This window comes from Capra hircus, chromosome 18 (genome assembly GCF_001704415.2).
Source record: "Capra hircus breed San Clemente chromosome 18, ASM170441v1, whole genome shotgun sequence".
NCBI lineage: Eukaryota > Metazoa > Chordata > Mammalia > Artiodactyla > Bovidae > Capra > Capra hircus.
The window spans coordinates 17109411-17123073 of record NC_030825.1 but is presented as its reverse complement, the minus strand read 5'-3'; positions in this window follow the sequence as shown (position 1 = coordinate 17123073).

Genomic DNA, 13663 nt, shown 5'->3' with positions numbered 1-13663 from the left:
TGATTTAATGCAAAAATCAGAGACTAACTCTCCTGGCTGAGGGTTTTTGCATCTCAAGTTGATCTATTCAACTCTACAAAATGAATGCTAAATCAGAAGTTTATAATCTTAACATTTTTGTTCGCTACACAATAATGCCCAACGCTATTTGTGATTTTTTAAAACAGATTTTGACTGCAGGATATAACAATATCACATGGGCCAGATCTTTATCCATGTCTTAAAAGGTTTCCTACTGCTTTTTTCTGCTTAAAGTTACCTTACCCACTCTCCTCTCCACCCATATCCATGTAATTATGAAAGTATCATGTAACGATTTAAATAGATTAACTACTTTTATAGTTTGTGGAAGAAATGCTACATCGTTTTTTTTTTTCCATGAGACTATGAAACTTTCTCACCATTCTTAAGTAACAGTAGAAATAATAAAATCTAAAAAAAAAAAAAAAAGTGCAATTTAATTTGGCTTTTTAGAACTATTTCTTCTCTAGCCTCAGAAGATTAGTTTCAAAGCAATGGTAAAATCATTGATGTACGTCTTTTCAAGTCAAAAGAAAAAAAGACTCCTAAATACCAAACATTTGCTCTTTGGAGCATAGCAAGAAGAAAGGAAGAGGGCCAGACGCCACATCCTAAGAACAAAGTATTGTCCAGGTAGTTGTTGGCTAAAATGGGATCTTTTTCCAGGTCTTTTTATTAAAGTTTTTCTTTCCCAAATAAAACCTCATTTTCTTTCACTAATCTTTCTAGTGGGTATCTGCCAGTTCTTCTGCATGACTTGCTACATGAAAACTTGTAAAAAAGAAGAAATCTAAAACCAGTGCAATTTTATATCCACACTCTCTGTGCCATTAAGAAGTATTCAACTTTTACAAAACATTGCTTATTTTCCAGAACCCCAAAAAATGACTTGATTACACTAATAGTTACATTCTCCCCTAATTAGACCATTAATGAATCTCAATTAAAATTTTCACTATTTTTTTAACCTCATAAACTATAATGCTTACGGGGAGGAATAGATACATAAGAGTAACCAAGAATGTTTGGAAAAGAAGAGTAATAAGGGAAAATTTCTTCTACAACCAATTCAAACATCTTATAAAGTTATAGCATGAGCCTTTGCTGGTATAGGGTCAATGAAACAGAATAAAATCCTGGAAACAGTCCCAAGTAAGTATAAAAATTTAGTATATGATAAAAGTGGCATTTACACCAGAATATGTGCCATGTTATTCAATAATTTCTGTCTTGTGGCAATGGGCTTTTCATTTGGCGGAGCAAAGAAAAGGTAGTCTCCCTTTCACACACACGATTGAAATAATGCATTTTAGACAAAAGACATTTATAAGGGTTAAAAAAAGCAGACAATGTTCTGCAAGAATATGGAAGTGGTTGTTTATATAGAACTGGATTGGGAAGCCTCAGTCCTAAAGCCATAATCACATAAAAACTAATAATGTTTACTTCATAAATGCAAAAAATATTTGAATATAAAAAATTATGACTAAGAGGAAGGATGAGAGAGATGACATTTTTAAATACATTAAACATATATAAAGGTGTATCATATATATTAAACAGAGTTATCATGCTCAGTACATAAATAATTTTAACAACTCAATAAGAAAGTTAACAACATAGAAAATTCACAAAAGAAAAAAATGTAATGACCATTTACCTATCTAAAAGCAAACAAAAATTATATTAGTCAGTGTTAAAGAGGATGTGAGAAAATGGAAATTCTCACATACTGCTAGTTTCAATATACATTGATGAAACATTTTATAGATAATAGCTTAGATATTAGCATGCTTGTAAGTCCAGCCATGCCACTTCTGGAATTATATACACACATAAATAGAGGATTGAGTAATTATTTATTGGGGTGGCCAGAGTTTGTTCAGGTTTTTCCATAAGATGTTATGGAATGAATTTTTGGCTAACCCAATAAAATGCAGGAAGTAATGTTTAATAACAATTCTTATGATACTTTGCCAACTGGATTAAGAAGTTTCAAAAAAGTATATGTGGTACAATGTCATTTTGTTAAACATTTAAAGTAAAATGTATGAATACATGAAATATGAAAGAGAAATTAAAATGTTACTATTATGTAAGGATGGTAATTTAATGAATGGTTTTTAATTTGCTGTTTGCTTTCTCTTTTCAACATTTTCTTTAACCCCTGTGTGTGTGTGTGTGTGTGTGTGCGCGCGCGTGCGTGCGTGTGTGTTTGTCCTGTATTCTGGCAAGCCCTGGATTCTCTTGATTCCATACAAGGTCTGCTAAAGATTCGTCACTCCTCCTTCTCCTTCGAGAACCTGTGGACCCTCTCCTGAGTTGCACGTTCATAGAAGTGAAGACCTTTTTACTATTTCTGTTTCCTTTTGTTCTTTGTTAATTTCCGAGATGACACATGGGCCAGGTGTTTCTCTTCTTCTCTTTATAACAGGAAATCTTTTTAAACATATTCATAACTATTAAGAAATTGCTGAATCTTTGGAACAAATTCAGATGACACAGAATTTCATCAAGCAGAACCTCTTCCCCCCATCTTTCTCTGTATCCAGTAACATCTTCTAGGGATGACCTAAGTAAAGACAAAAGTGTGTATTTTCTGGTCTTTCCTCTGTGCCTTTATAAATATTTTAACTATTCAATCCATCACAATTTATTTTAGTATATATCTTGTAAAGTGAAATATAATTGCTTACTTTTAACTTTATGAGTGTTAAGAGCAGAATTTATACTGAGTCTCTCTTTACTCTCTTCCGGGCTAAATGAAAGAGAAAAAATTTCAGGGAAGGAATTGTATAAAATAGCTTTTTTTCCTGTATGTAACTAAGTTTTCCAGGATGTCCCTTCTTCCTGATGAACTAATTTGAAATGCTTCTTTTCTTTTTAAAATGATATAGCTGAGAGTCAGACATTATAAATTAAAATTCTTATAATTTCCAATGGATAATGTGAGAAGTGTGGACTGAATCTAAGAGATGGTAGGGAGTAATGGAGACTGCAAAAAACCATGTATTGGTAATGGAATTTAAAATTTGAACAAATATCACTCTTATAATAAGGGAAAGTTATTTTTTAAATACATGTTGAACAAATTAAGGTGTAGTTCTTGAAAAAATGGAAACTCTCTGAACTTCTTCTAAACTGCTGCAGATGATATTACAACAGATTAACTGGGAAAAACTTCTGAGTTTAATTTACATGGCCAGTGGACCTCAGATGTGCCCGGAGCAGAGCTCACAAAGATCAGCATTTCGACACTTCTTTGACTTCAAGACTACAGTGCATCCTGATGGATCTTAAGGATACAGGCATCCTGATCTTTAGCAGTGGAAGCTTCTACATGGAACAGGAACACAGATAATCAATATTTTAATTCTTAGTATGAAATAGGCATGGTGCTAAGCACATTGTTTCCTATAATACATTATTTTATTTAATCCCTTTGAAAATCCTACACCTTGGTACTGCAATGATCTCCATTTTATAGATGACGAAACTGAGGCTTATAAGTGGTAAATAATTTAAATGTTAGTAAGAGCTCCTTTTTTGTTTGTTTGTTTTTGTTGGTTTTGAAGCTTGTGTTCTGACCCCCATACATTTTGAGAAGAGATTCTTAATCCAGCAACTCTGTCCACCTGAAAGGGAGTCTGTTCAGGGAAGCCTGCCTTCCGCCAAGGAAGCACACTTCTATCCTGGTATCCTGTCATGTGAAGCAGGTGTGGTGTAATCACACACAAGAATGAAACCCAGACAGATCTTGAATAAAATCCCACATTTTGCACATGTGAGTCAGGTGGGTGGGATGAGTTACTTCGGTTTTCAGAAGTGCAGTTTCTTTAAAGTCAGAACAATGCATTCTACTTTGTATGTTTTGGTGGGACTGAAATGTGACGCATGCCTATCATGAGGTATGGGCTCAGTAAATGCTGGTTCCTTTCATTTTCTCTTGATGAAAGGCTGTTACGCATTGTTTATGTCACTCTCCCAGCCACTGTCCTAAGAGATCTTAGAAATGATGCAGCTCAATTAATCACACTTTGTCTCTGCAATTTACCTAGAGGAGAGAAAATTAAGTTGTGGCAGGAGTGGCTGGACATGGTGAGAGAGACTGATAAAAAGATTTTGTTCTCACAGCTCCTGTAAGACTTATCTACCTGGCTCAGTTCATCTACAGCCCAATTTTGTATACCTATACAATTTTGTATACATCCATCTACTGTTCTTTAGAAGGTTGGAAATAATGCTTTGATTGATGTTGCTAGCAATACCTTAAGAGTCTGAACCCATCATCTAAGTAAAAACCATTGTGTTAAAATAGGAATGTAGTCTTGGAACAAGGTGAAAGCAACTCACAAGAAAATAAAATTGCTCCATAACCTCGTGGGTCCAACAACTACCTATCTTCATGGTGTAATTTTCTTTAAGACAGTGACTCTCTACTTGAAGTTCCTGAATGAATTTCAGGAGGTCCATAAACCTTATGAAATCACCAACTTCCACATGACTGTGCCCAAGTGCATTTTTCAGGAAGATGATCGATTTTGTGAAATTCTGAGGAGTGTCTATGACCTCAAACACCTAAGAACCATTGGTTTACAAGCTTACACTCCAATTCAGACATGTTGACAGCAAGAAAGACAACAGTGATGTGTTGATATGAAGTGGATCAGGAAGATCCCCTGGAGTAGGAAATGGCAACCCACTCCAGTATTCTTGCCATGAAAATCCCATGGACAGAGGAGCCAGGTGAGTTAAAGTCCATAGGGTCTCAAAGAGTTGGACCCGACTGAGCAACTAAGCGTGAATGCACAGGAGGGAGGGAGAGGTCAGTGGATGATTTGGGGGCAGAAATGGGATTTAAACATACAAACACATAAACAGATCTTTTCTGAGGAAGGTTCATTTTTGAGGTCTTAAAAAAAAATAAGGAAGAGAATTCTTTGAAGACTTTCCTTCTCTACTTAGAAGACTTTTTCCCACTTTCTTTGCCACCCCAAACCAACAAACCTTTACATTTAAATGAAGGGAGTAACCTACCAGCTAATTGAGACTGTTTCAGTGATGCATCTATTTTTCTATTTAGTATCTTTTCTCTCCCTCTCACTTTTCATTTCTTGCCTGAGTTTACATGGCCTGTTCTTTGTCTTTTTTAATAACTGGACAAATTATTACTATTAGTAATTTGAAGAGGGGAAAGAGAAATATAGATAAGAGAAATGGTTTTCCATGGCAACCACAGCCAAGTGATAGCATTATGAACATCCTTTCTATGACTATTTCATTAGCACTCTCCTGAGAACCCGAGTCCCTGTTAACCCATTTAAGGACCAAGTGTTCTTTAGCAGATGGCTCTCAGGTTGCTCACTCACTGTTGGAGATGCCAATTTATCATTTTTAGAGTGTACTTGGATTTTGTAGCCAGAAGTAACCAATATCTATTTGTATACCTGTGTCCTGCTTAGAATATGCCCTGTGACTCTCCAGCATCTGTTCACAGTTCCATGAACAAGGACCAATGACAAGTCATGTTTGTTTGTTTAAAAAAAAATACTAAATTAACATTTTAAAGAGCAGAGTACTCATAATGACAGGGCTGTGTTTATTGGGTCTAAACTCCACCCTCTTTGGGGGAAAGTATCAGTCAGGAGGGGCTGAGTAGTGCTGTGGTAACAAATAGCCCTTGTGATGGTTAATTTTATGTGTCAACTTGGCTAGGCTATGGTGCTCAACTGCTTGGTCAAATATCATTCTAGACGCTCCTCTGAAGTGATTGTTTAGATATTAACATTTAAATCAGAAGACTTTGAGTAAAGCAGATTACCCTCAATAATGTCAGTGGGCCTTTCAATTGCAGGTCTTATAAGAAAACACTTGGGTCTCTCAAGAAGGAAGGAATTCTGCCTCTGGACTCATTATAGCACTGATTCCTGCCAGAATTTCCAGCCCATGGGCATGCCCTACAAATTTCAAACTTTCCAGTCCTTATAACCACATAAACCAATCTCTTAAAATAAACTTTTATCTGTGTCTTTGTCTCTCTATCTCATCTATCTATTTATCTGGATATTGAGAGATTATATATTCATTAATTAAGAGAGTATGTATAATATATATCTTCATTCCTATTGGTTTTATTTCTCTGGAGGATCTGACTAATAAGCCAACAAGTCTCACTGAAGGAAATGGCAACCCACTCCAGTATTCTTACTGGGAAAATCCCATCGACAGAAGAGCCTGGTGGGCTACAGTCCGTGGAGTCACAAAGCGTTGGACATGACTGCACACATGACCCAACACAGTCAAAGTTCATTTCTTCATCGTGTTTCATGTCCAGTTCAAGTCAGTAGGAGACTCAAGACGTGTGAATCACTCAGGGATCCCAGTTAAAAGAGTCTTCATCTCAACATGCACTTCCATGACCACAGTAGAAGAAGAAGGGGCCCTGGTAAACCAAACATTGGCTTTAAAGCTTCCATCTGGAAGTAATACCTGTGACTTTCACTTGCATTTCATTGGCTAAAGCAAATCTCATGGCCATCCTAACTTCAAAAGAGGCAAGGAGGTATAATCCTATCAGGTGCCTGGAAGGAGAAAAGCCAGAAATATTTGGTGACCAGTGCTAATGACTGCCACTCACGGTGGACATTTATGGAACCTGCTGGTCTATTGTGTTCCACTGATTAGGAAAAAATGTGAATCAAGAGGACCAAACAATCTCTTTGGTTCTAGTGATTGTGTGATTATTAGAAGGTGATTTAGCCCACATAGGCATCAGTCTCTCCATCTGCTCCATGAATGCAATAGAAAATATCCTTCTCTTCTGTCCCCCTGCTACAACAGAGAAAATGGCCAGCCTCTTCTCAAAGGGCGGTCTAGCCACATGTCCTTGTCATTTTCACACCCAGATACCTATTGGTCTTTCTTGGTTCTATCTTCTACAACCCAACTTCCAGCTCCTCAGAAATCCTTGTTGTTCCCCATTTAAATTTTGTTTCAGTACTATTCGTATCTCCCCTGTTTTCTGCCACCACCCTGTCCCAAGCCACCGTCTCTTTTTCCTGGGCTTCTGTAATAATCCTACAGTGAATCTTCCTGCTTCTACATCCACTCGCCTCCAATTTATTTTTCCACAAGTCCCACCTCCCTCCAAGACAATATTAAAATAAAGGAGGGATATAGCTTAGTGGTTAAGAAAAGGACAGAATCTGAATACACACCACCTGGGATTGAATCTTTGCTCTGCCCCTTGCTAGGTGGATGGCTTTGCAAAGTTACCTAACATTTTTGCATCTCTGTTATCTTCATTTGGAAATTAGGGATAATAATAGAATTTGCTTCATAGGTTTATTGTCAGGATTAAGTGTGTTGATACGTGCAAACACCTATAGTGTTACCTGCCCCATACTAAGCACTGTCTCTATTTGTTATTTTTATTATTGAAACTTTTTGGTGATACTATTTGTTTGCATGTCTGTTTAGTTCCAAATATGAAACCTGATACAATAGTAAGTTGTCAAGTTATTATTTGTTGATAAAATAAACATTAACTATATAATGAATACGTGAAATCATGGTTGTGGCAAGCAGCTTCTAATCTGACTCCCAGTAACCTCTGCTTCCTGGAATTTATATGCTTGAATGTGGGCTGGATGTAATAACTTGTTTCAATTGCATACAGCAAAAGTGATCAGCAAACTCTGATAGGATGTCACTCCTGAAATTAGGTTATAAAAGTTTGTGATTTTCATTTTGCTTGTTCTCTCTCTTTCTACTGGCTCACTCACTCTGAAGAAGCAAGCTGTGTGAGCTGCCCTATAGAGAGGCCCATGTGATGAGGAACTGAGGATGCTCAGTCCAACAACCATGAGGAACTAAATTCTGCCAACAACTCCTGGGTGACCTTGGAAGTGGGTCCTTCTCTACTCCAGCCTTGAGACCACAGCAGCCCTGGTCAGGACCTTGACTGCAGCCCCATAAGTGATCAGGAATCAGAGGCCCCAGGTAAACTGCCCCCTAGATTCTTGCCCCATAGAAACTGTGGGATATACATATTTCGATGCCACTAAGTTTTGGGGTAATTGCTATGTAGCAGATGCTAACTAATAAAATAATAAATATAACAATATATGAGAGAATGATCTGAATATTCAGGAAGAGATTTTTAAAACCCTGAGCTTTCAAGAAAGAAGTTATTTTCCTAGGCTCATGGACATTCATTATTGCCTCCAGAATCATCCTTTTCTCTGAGTGTCTGTATCCTCACTTTCTGCTTGAGCATTGGAGGCCAATAGTAAGTAATTAAAAAACTTAATCTCCTATTTTATTGGCAGTGTGAACTTGACCTAGTTACTATATATATATATATATATATATATATATATATATATACCATTAATAAGATGGAGTTAATGCTATCTCCCTCAAGGAATTACTGTGAGGGTTACATTGTTCAGAATCTGGATAAACCCCCATTGAGTGTCTAGAACATAGCAGATATTCCATAAACATCAGGTCCTGCCCCTGATGTCTTCTACAGACTGCTTTGCCCCATTTTTAAGAATTTGTTTATAGCCAACATCTTCTTCACAATTAACATTCTTTGGAATTCAATAGAATACAACTATCTGCCTTATGGAAATTAGTTCAAATGTGTTTTTTTACTAGACAAAGCAAGAAAAAAGTAATTCATCTTTGAATTCTCGTAATTGGGCAAATGATTTGCAGTGTTCAAAGAGCGGCAAATTATAATGTATATGAGGATTAAGAAAGAAAATGTATTGGTCTACCTACCACTTCATCAGGAAGCAGGCTGGCTTACTGTAAGGACCCCTAAATACACACATTGGCCAGGGTGGAAAATAATATTCTAGAGACAAATCCAATATATGTGTGTCCTGTGGGGGCTGGAGAGACCATAAAACATGTCCCATTGCTCAGAGAAAGCAATGTCAGAGAACTCAGTGGTCCCAGCGCTAGAACTTAGGTCATTTAGAAAAGCAAGGAAAGGTAAAATTTTCATTTATAACTTGAAAGCCTACCTTCCCTTGACATCAAATACCACAGTTAAGAATTTGCTTTTTAATAAACACAAGCTTGAGCTGGTAAGAGTCAACGCATCATTCACATATCATTTCCTGCACCACGCAGCTCATATGAGCAGACTTAGGAAAGCATCAACCACAAACATGTTGCTGATAGAAATTTCCTAATGCAAGCAGTCTTTATAGATTTCTGCTATTTCAATGTAGGTCTCCAAGGACCATTTGAATCCATATTAATTTCCTTTCTGGCAGTTATGCGGCTGAGTATGAACTGCACTATTTCACTTTTAATCTGTCAGTAATTTAGTAATGTGTAAACTAATTATGCACAGATATTAATGTAATCGGTTTGGGGAGCTATAAAATCAATGTGTTTTTACAGACTGCATTAAAGAGAATTGTGGTGTTATAATTACATGTCAGTTACAGATAACATTATGAAATTAAAAAACGGATGTCACCCACACTTCAGGGAGCACCCACTAACTCCTTCAAATCATAAGAGCATGGCCTTTACATTTCCTGGCACTGCAGGAATAATGTTATCATCTCAGCCAAGCCATCTTGCTTTGCCCTGACTCTGATAACATCACTGTCAAATCATGACTCTCTTTCTCCACTTGTCTTTCTTCCCTTCCTCTGGGTTAAATACAAACTTGCTATTCAGAACCTCAGCAAGTCATGCCACAGCTCATCCTTCTGGGGGTCTTGCCAGTGTCTCACGGTAATGGCCTCCTCGAGTGAAGTCCACGCTAGTACAATGAACCAGATCACTATGCGACAGAAGGTAGGTTAGCATGAACTCAGTGGTCTTAACTACAGCCTTTGTAAGATGTTCTTATGTGACTACAGTCAGCCCAAGACATGATCAAATCCTTCCATAGGGCTACAGGCATCTCACCACCTTGACCCTTGGGTATGGACACAGGTTTTCCATGCCCAAATAGAAGGAAACTTACTGCTCTAAGATAGGCCTTGAAATCTAGGGTTAGTACTTGTCCAATCAAGTGTTTGGACAAGTTCTAGAAATTCACCATCATATACCTCTCCTGAATAGACTCCCCTAACTCCTTGAGAGTTCATCGCTAATCCTTTGCCTCCCTCTAAAAATTATGTCATTTTCTTATACAGTCCTCAACATCAGTGATGTCTGGTAGAACATGTCATTACTTCCTCCTGGACATTAGTGAAGAGGGCCTGGGCCCAGCCTTGTACCTTGGGCAATCATTGATATATAAAGCAAGCTGAATTTGGAGATGTGAGTTCCAGCTCTAGAACTGCAGCCTTGGTTACACTGAAAGATAGGCCTGGGGCAATCATGATGATGACCTTCCCTAGATATGTGACTTTCTTATCACTTGGAAACTTGTTCTCTTTGTGTGCAGAATAAGATGATAATAACATTTCATGGAGGGTGAAATAAAGAGTGCACAGTTCTTAGGTCAAAGTAAGTGTTCAATAAATAGTAGCCCAAAGTAGTAGCAGGGCTTCCCTGGTGATTCAGTGGAAAAGAATCTGCCTGCCACTGCAGGAGCCACAGGAGACTCAGGTTTGATCCCTGGGTTGGGAAGATCCCCTGGAGGAGGCATGGCAACCCACTCCAATGGTCTCGCCTGGAGAATCCCATGGATAGAGGAGCCTGGCAGGTTACAGTCCATAGGGTCACAAAGAGTTGGACATGACTGAAGCGACTTAGCATGCATCACACAGTAGCAGTAAGAGTAATTATAGTAGTAGTATTCAGTTCAGTTCAGTTCAGTCACTCAGTCGTGTCCGACTCTTTGCGACCCCATGAATTGCAGCACGCCAGGCCTCCCTGTCCATCACCAACTCCCGGAGTTCACTCAGATTCACATCCATTGAGTCGGAGATGCCATCCAGCCATCGCATCCTCTGTCGTCCCCTTCTCCTCCTGCCCCCAATTAGTAATGCTCATTTTACTCCCTGGGCCTAATTGTAACTCTATTATAAAATAAAAGTGAATCTCTAAACCTCTAAAGTCTATTCTAATGACAATCTACTTGCAAAGAGAATCCTCAGGAGGGAAAAGGTCGATCAGCACAACCCTCAAGGTTCCTTAAGGAATCTTCTCTAATCAAGATTAGAGATTTCTTCTCTAATCAGATCCTCCCACATTACCCTTCCCCCTCCCCTCAACACATCTTTTCCTCCTCCTCACTAGTCTCTGCCCATCACCATCCCATGAAACCTTCCTCTAACCCTCTAAGGTATAGTGTGATCCATACTAAGGGAATGAACTCTCATTCATTCACTCCCCAAATGATTTACTGACGTCCTGGTGGCTCAGAGGTTAAAGCGTCTGCCTCCATTGCGGGAGACCTGGGTTCAGTCCCTGGGTCGGGAAAATCCCCTGGAGAAGGAAATGGCAATCTACTCCAGTATTCTTGCCTGGAGAATCCCATGGACGGAGAAACCTAGTAGGTTACAGTCCACGGGGTCGCAAAAAGTCGGACATGACTGAGCGACTTCACCTCATCAAGGGTACAGAAAGTTCAGCCAGGAGTGCTGATACTAATCAGATATGGTTCTACTTCCTTAGAGATAATTTGCACAGTTTCCAAATAAGAGAAGTCCACAATAAAATTTAATTATCCACCACCTTTTCCAAATATTTCTTTGAATTGGTTGAATTCCTCATGTGGTACCATATTCTCTACTATCTGTATGAATGGAAGCTCTGTGTCCCTTCCCTGGCCATACACAGCATGATCATTTTTTATACCACTCTTCATCATGGATATTCAATATTTTCCATCTTAACTTCATCCATGCTAATGGTCCTCATCTAATGGAGGTGCACCTATTTCTAAGATTCATAGTGATATTTTTAGAACCTGATGCATATTTTTATGCCACTCATCCTTTCTCATCATTTCTCACAATTTCCATACCTATTGCTGTCTTACTTGTACATTTGGTCTCACCATGCATCAATTCCAACAAAGGTCAACCACAAGTCACAAGGGTCAACAACTGACCTGACTATGCTGGTCATCATTAAATAAGACAATATGTGTAAACTACAAGGGATGGTTCTTGCCACATAGGAAGCACTCAACACTTTCTCCATACCTTCTGCCTCCAACTTTTTGTTATTCAGTATAATAGCTATCATGCCACCAGGAAACAGTGGTTCACAAACCACTTCTGAGGGATATTCTCAGACATAGTATTTGTCTCCTGTCCTAGAAGCTAAGGACAGATGTTCAGAAGGATAGCCTTGGTGATCACTGTTCAGAATCATTAGCATCCCATTATGGAAATTAAGCACCACTCACAGACTCAAGAAAATAGATTAGATTTTTACCACTCAAACATTTAACTTCTGTGAAATTGAGTTGAGGTACTTGGCCAAAAATGAAAAAAAAAAAAAAAAAAAAACCAGAAGCAGACTAATTAAAATATATTCTGGATGGGAAGTCTTTGTTTTATCATGAACATTAGCATATATATAAATTATTTGTATGCATACAATATTACACAGGACTATAAACACAAAATCAAAAAAATTGTCCTCTAAGGGTAATTTAGGGGATTTCTGGGGTAATCTTGATCACATTCAACTATTGCTTTAGACAAATCTAGACAGTGTATTAAAAAGCAGAGACATCACTTTGCTGACCCTTTGTCCCCTCTCATTTCCCAAGTCCCTATAGTCAAAAATATGGCTTTTCCAGTAGTCATGTACAGATATGAGAGCTGGACAATAAAAAAAACTGAGCACCAAAGATTTGATGCCTTCAAGTTGTGGTGCTGGAGAAGACTCTTGAGAGTCCCTTGGACAGCAAAGAAATCAAGCCTGTCAATCCTAAAAGAAATCAATCTTGAATATACATTGGAAGGACTGATGTTGAAGCTAAAACTCCAATATTGTGGCCATGTGATGTGAAGCGCCAACTCATCAGAAAAGACCCTAATGCTGGGAAAGATTGAAAGCAGGAGAAAGGGATGACAGAGGATGAGATGATTGGATGGCATTACCAACTCAATGCTCATGAGTTTGAGCAAACTCCGGGAAATGGTGAAGGATTGGGAGCTTGGCGTGTTGCAGTCCATGGGGTCACACAGTTGGACACAACTGAGTGATTGAACAACAACAACTGCTTTAGAATATAACTGATACAAGAGATACTGTCCCATGATAAATCATTTTAGGATGATTTGGGGGGCACATTAATGAAACCAAGAAAGGATTTGGGGGCTAGGCTCCAGAGGTTGACATTATCCATAACCAGTCCCCTCTCATTTCCCAAGGATCTCATGGTCCTTAATTGACTTTATTGCGTCTTCTCAGACACTGTGTATAAAGAGACTCCATGCCTCACTAGGAATGTGCTGAATATCCCAGGAATGGTGTTGAGACATGTTCCTGCCCTGAGATGACTGGCCACTCCTCCTTACCTGCTTTCTTCAGGTGAAACTGCAGGTCCATTTGTGCTCCGTGATCCTCCCCTTCAGCCACCCTTCTGGTTGCTGAAAGACAACTCTATGAAGACTCTCCTGCCATGACTTCCCTGGAGGTCTAGTGGTTAAGAATCTGCCTTGCAATACAGGGGGCGCCAGTTCAATCCTTGGTTGGG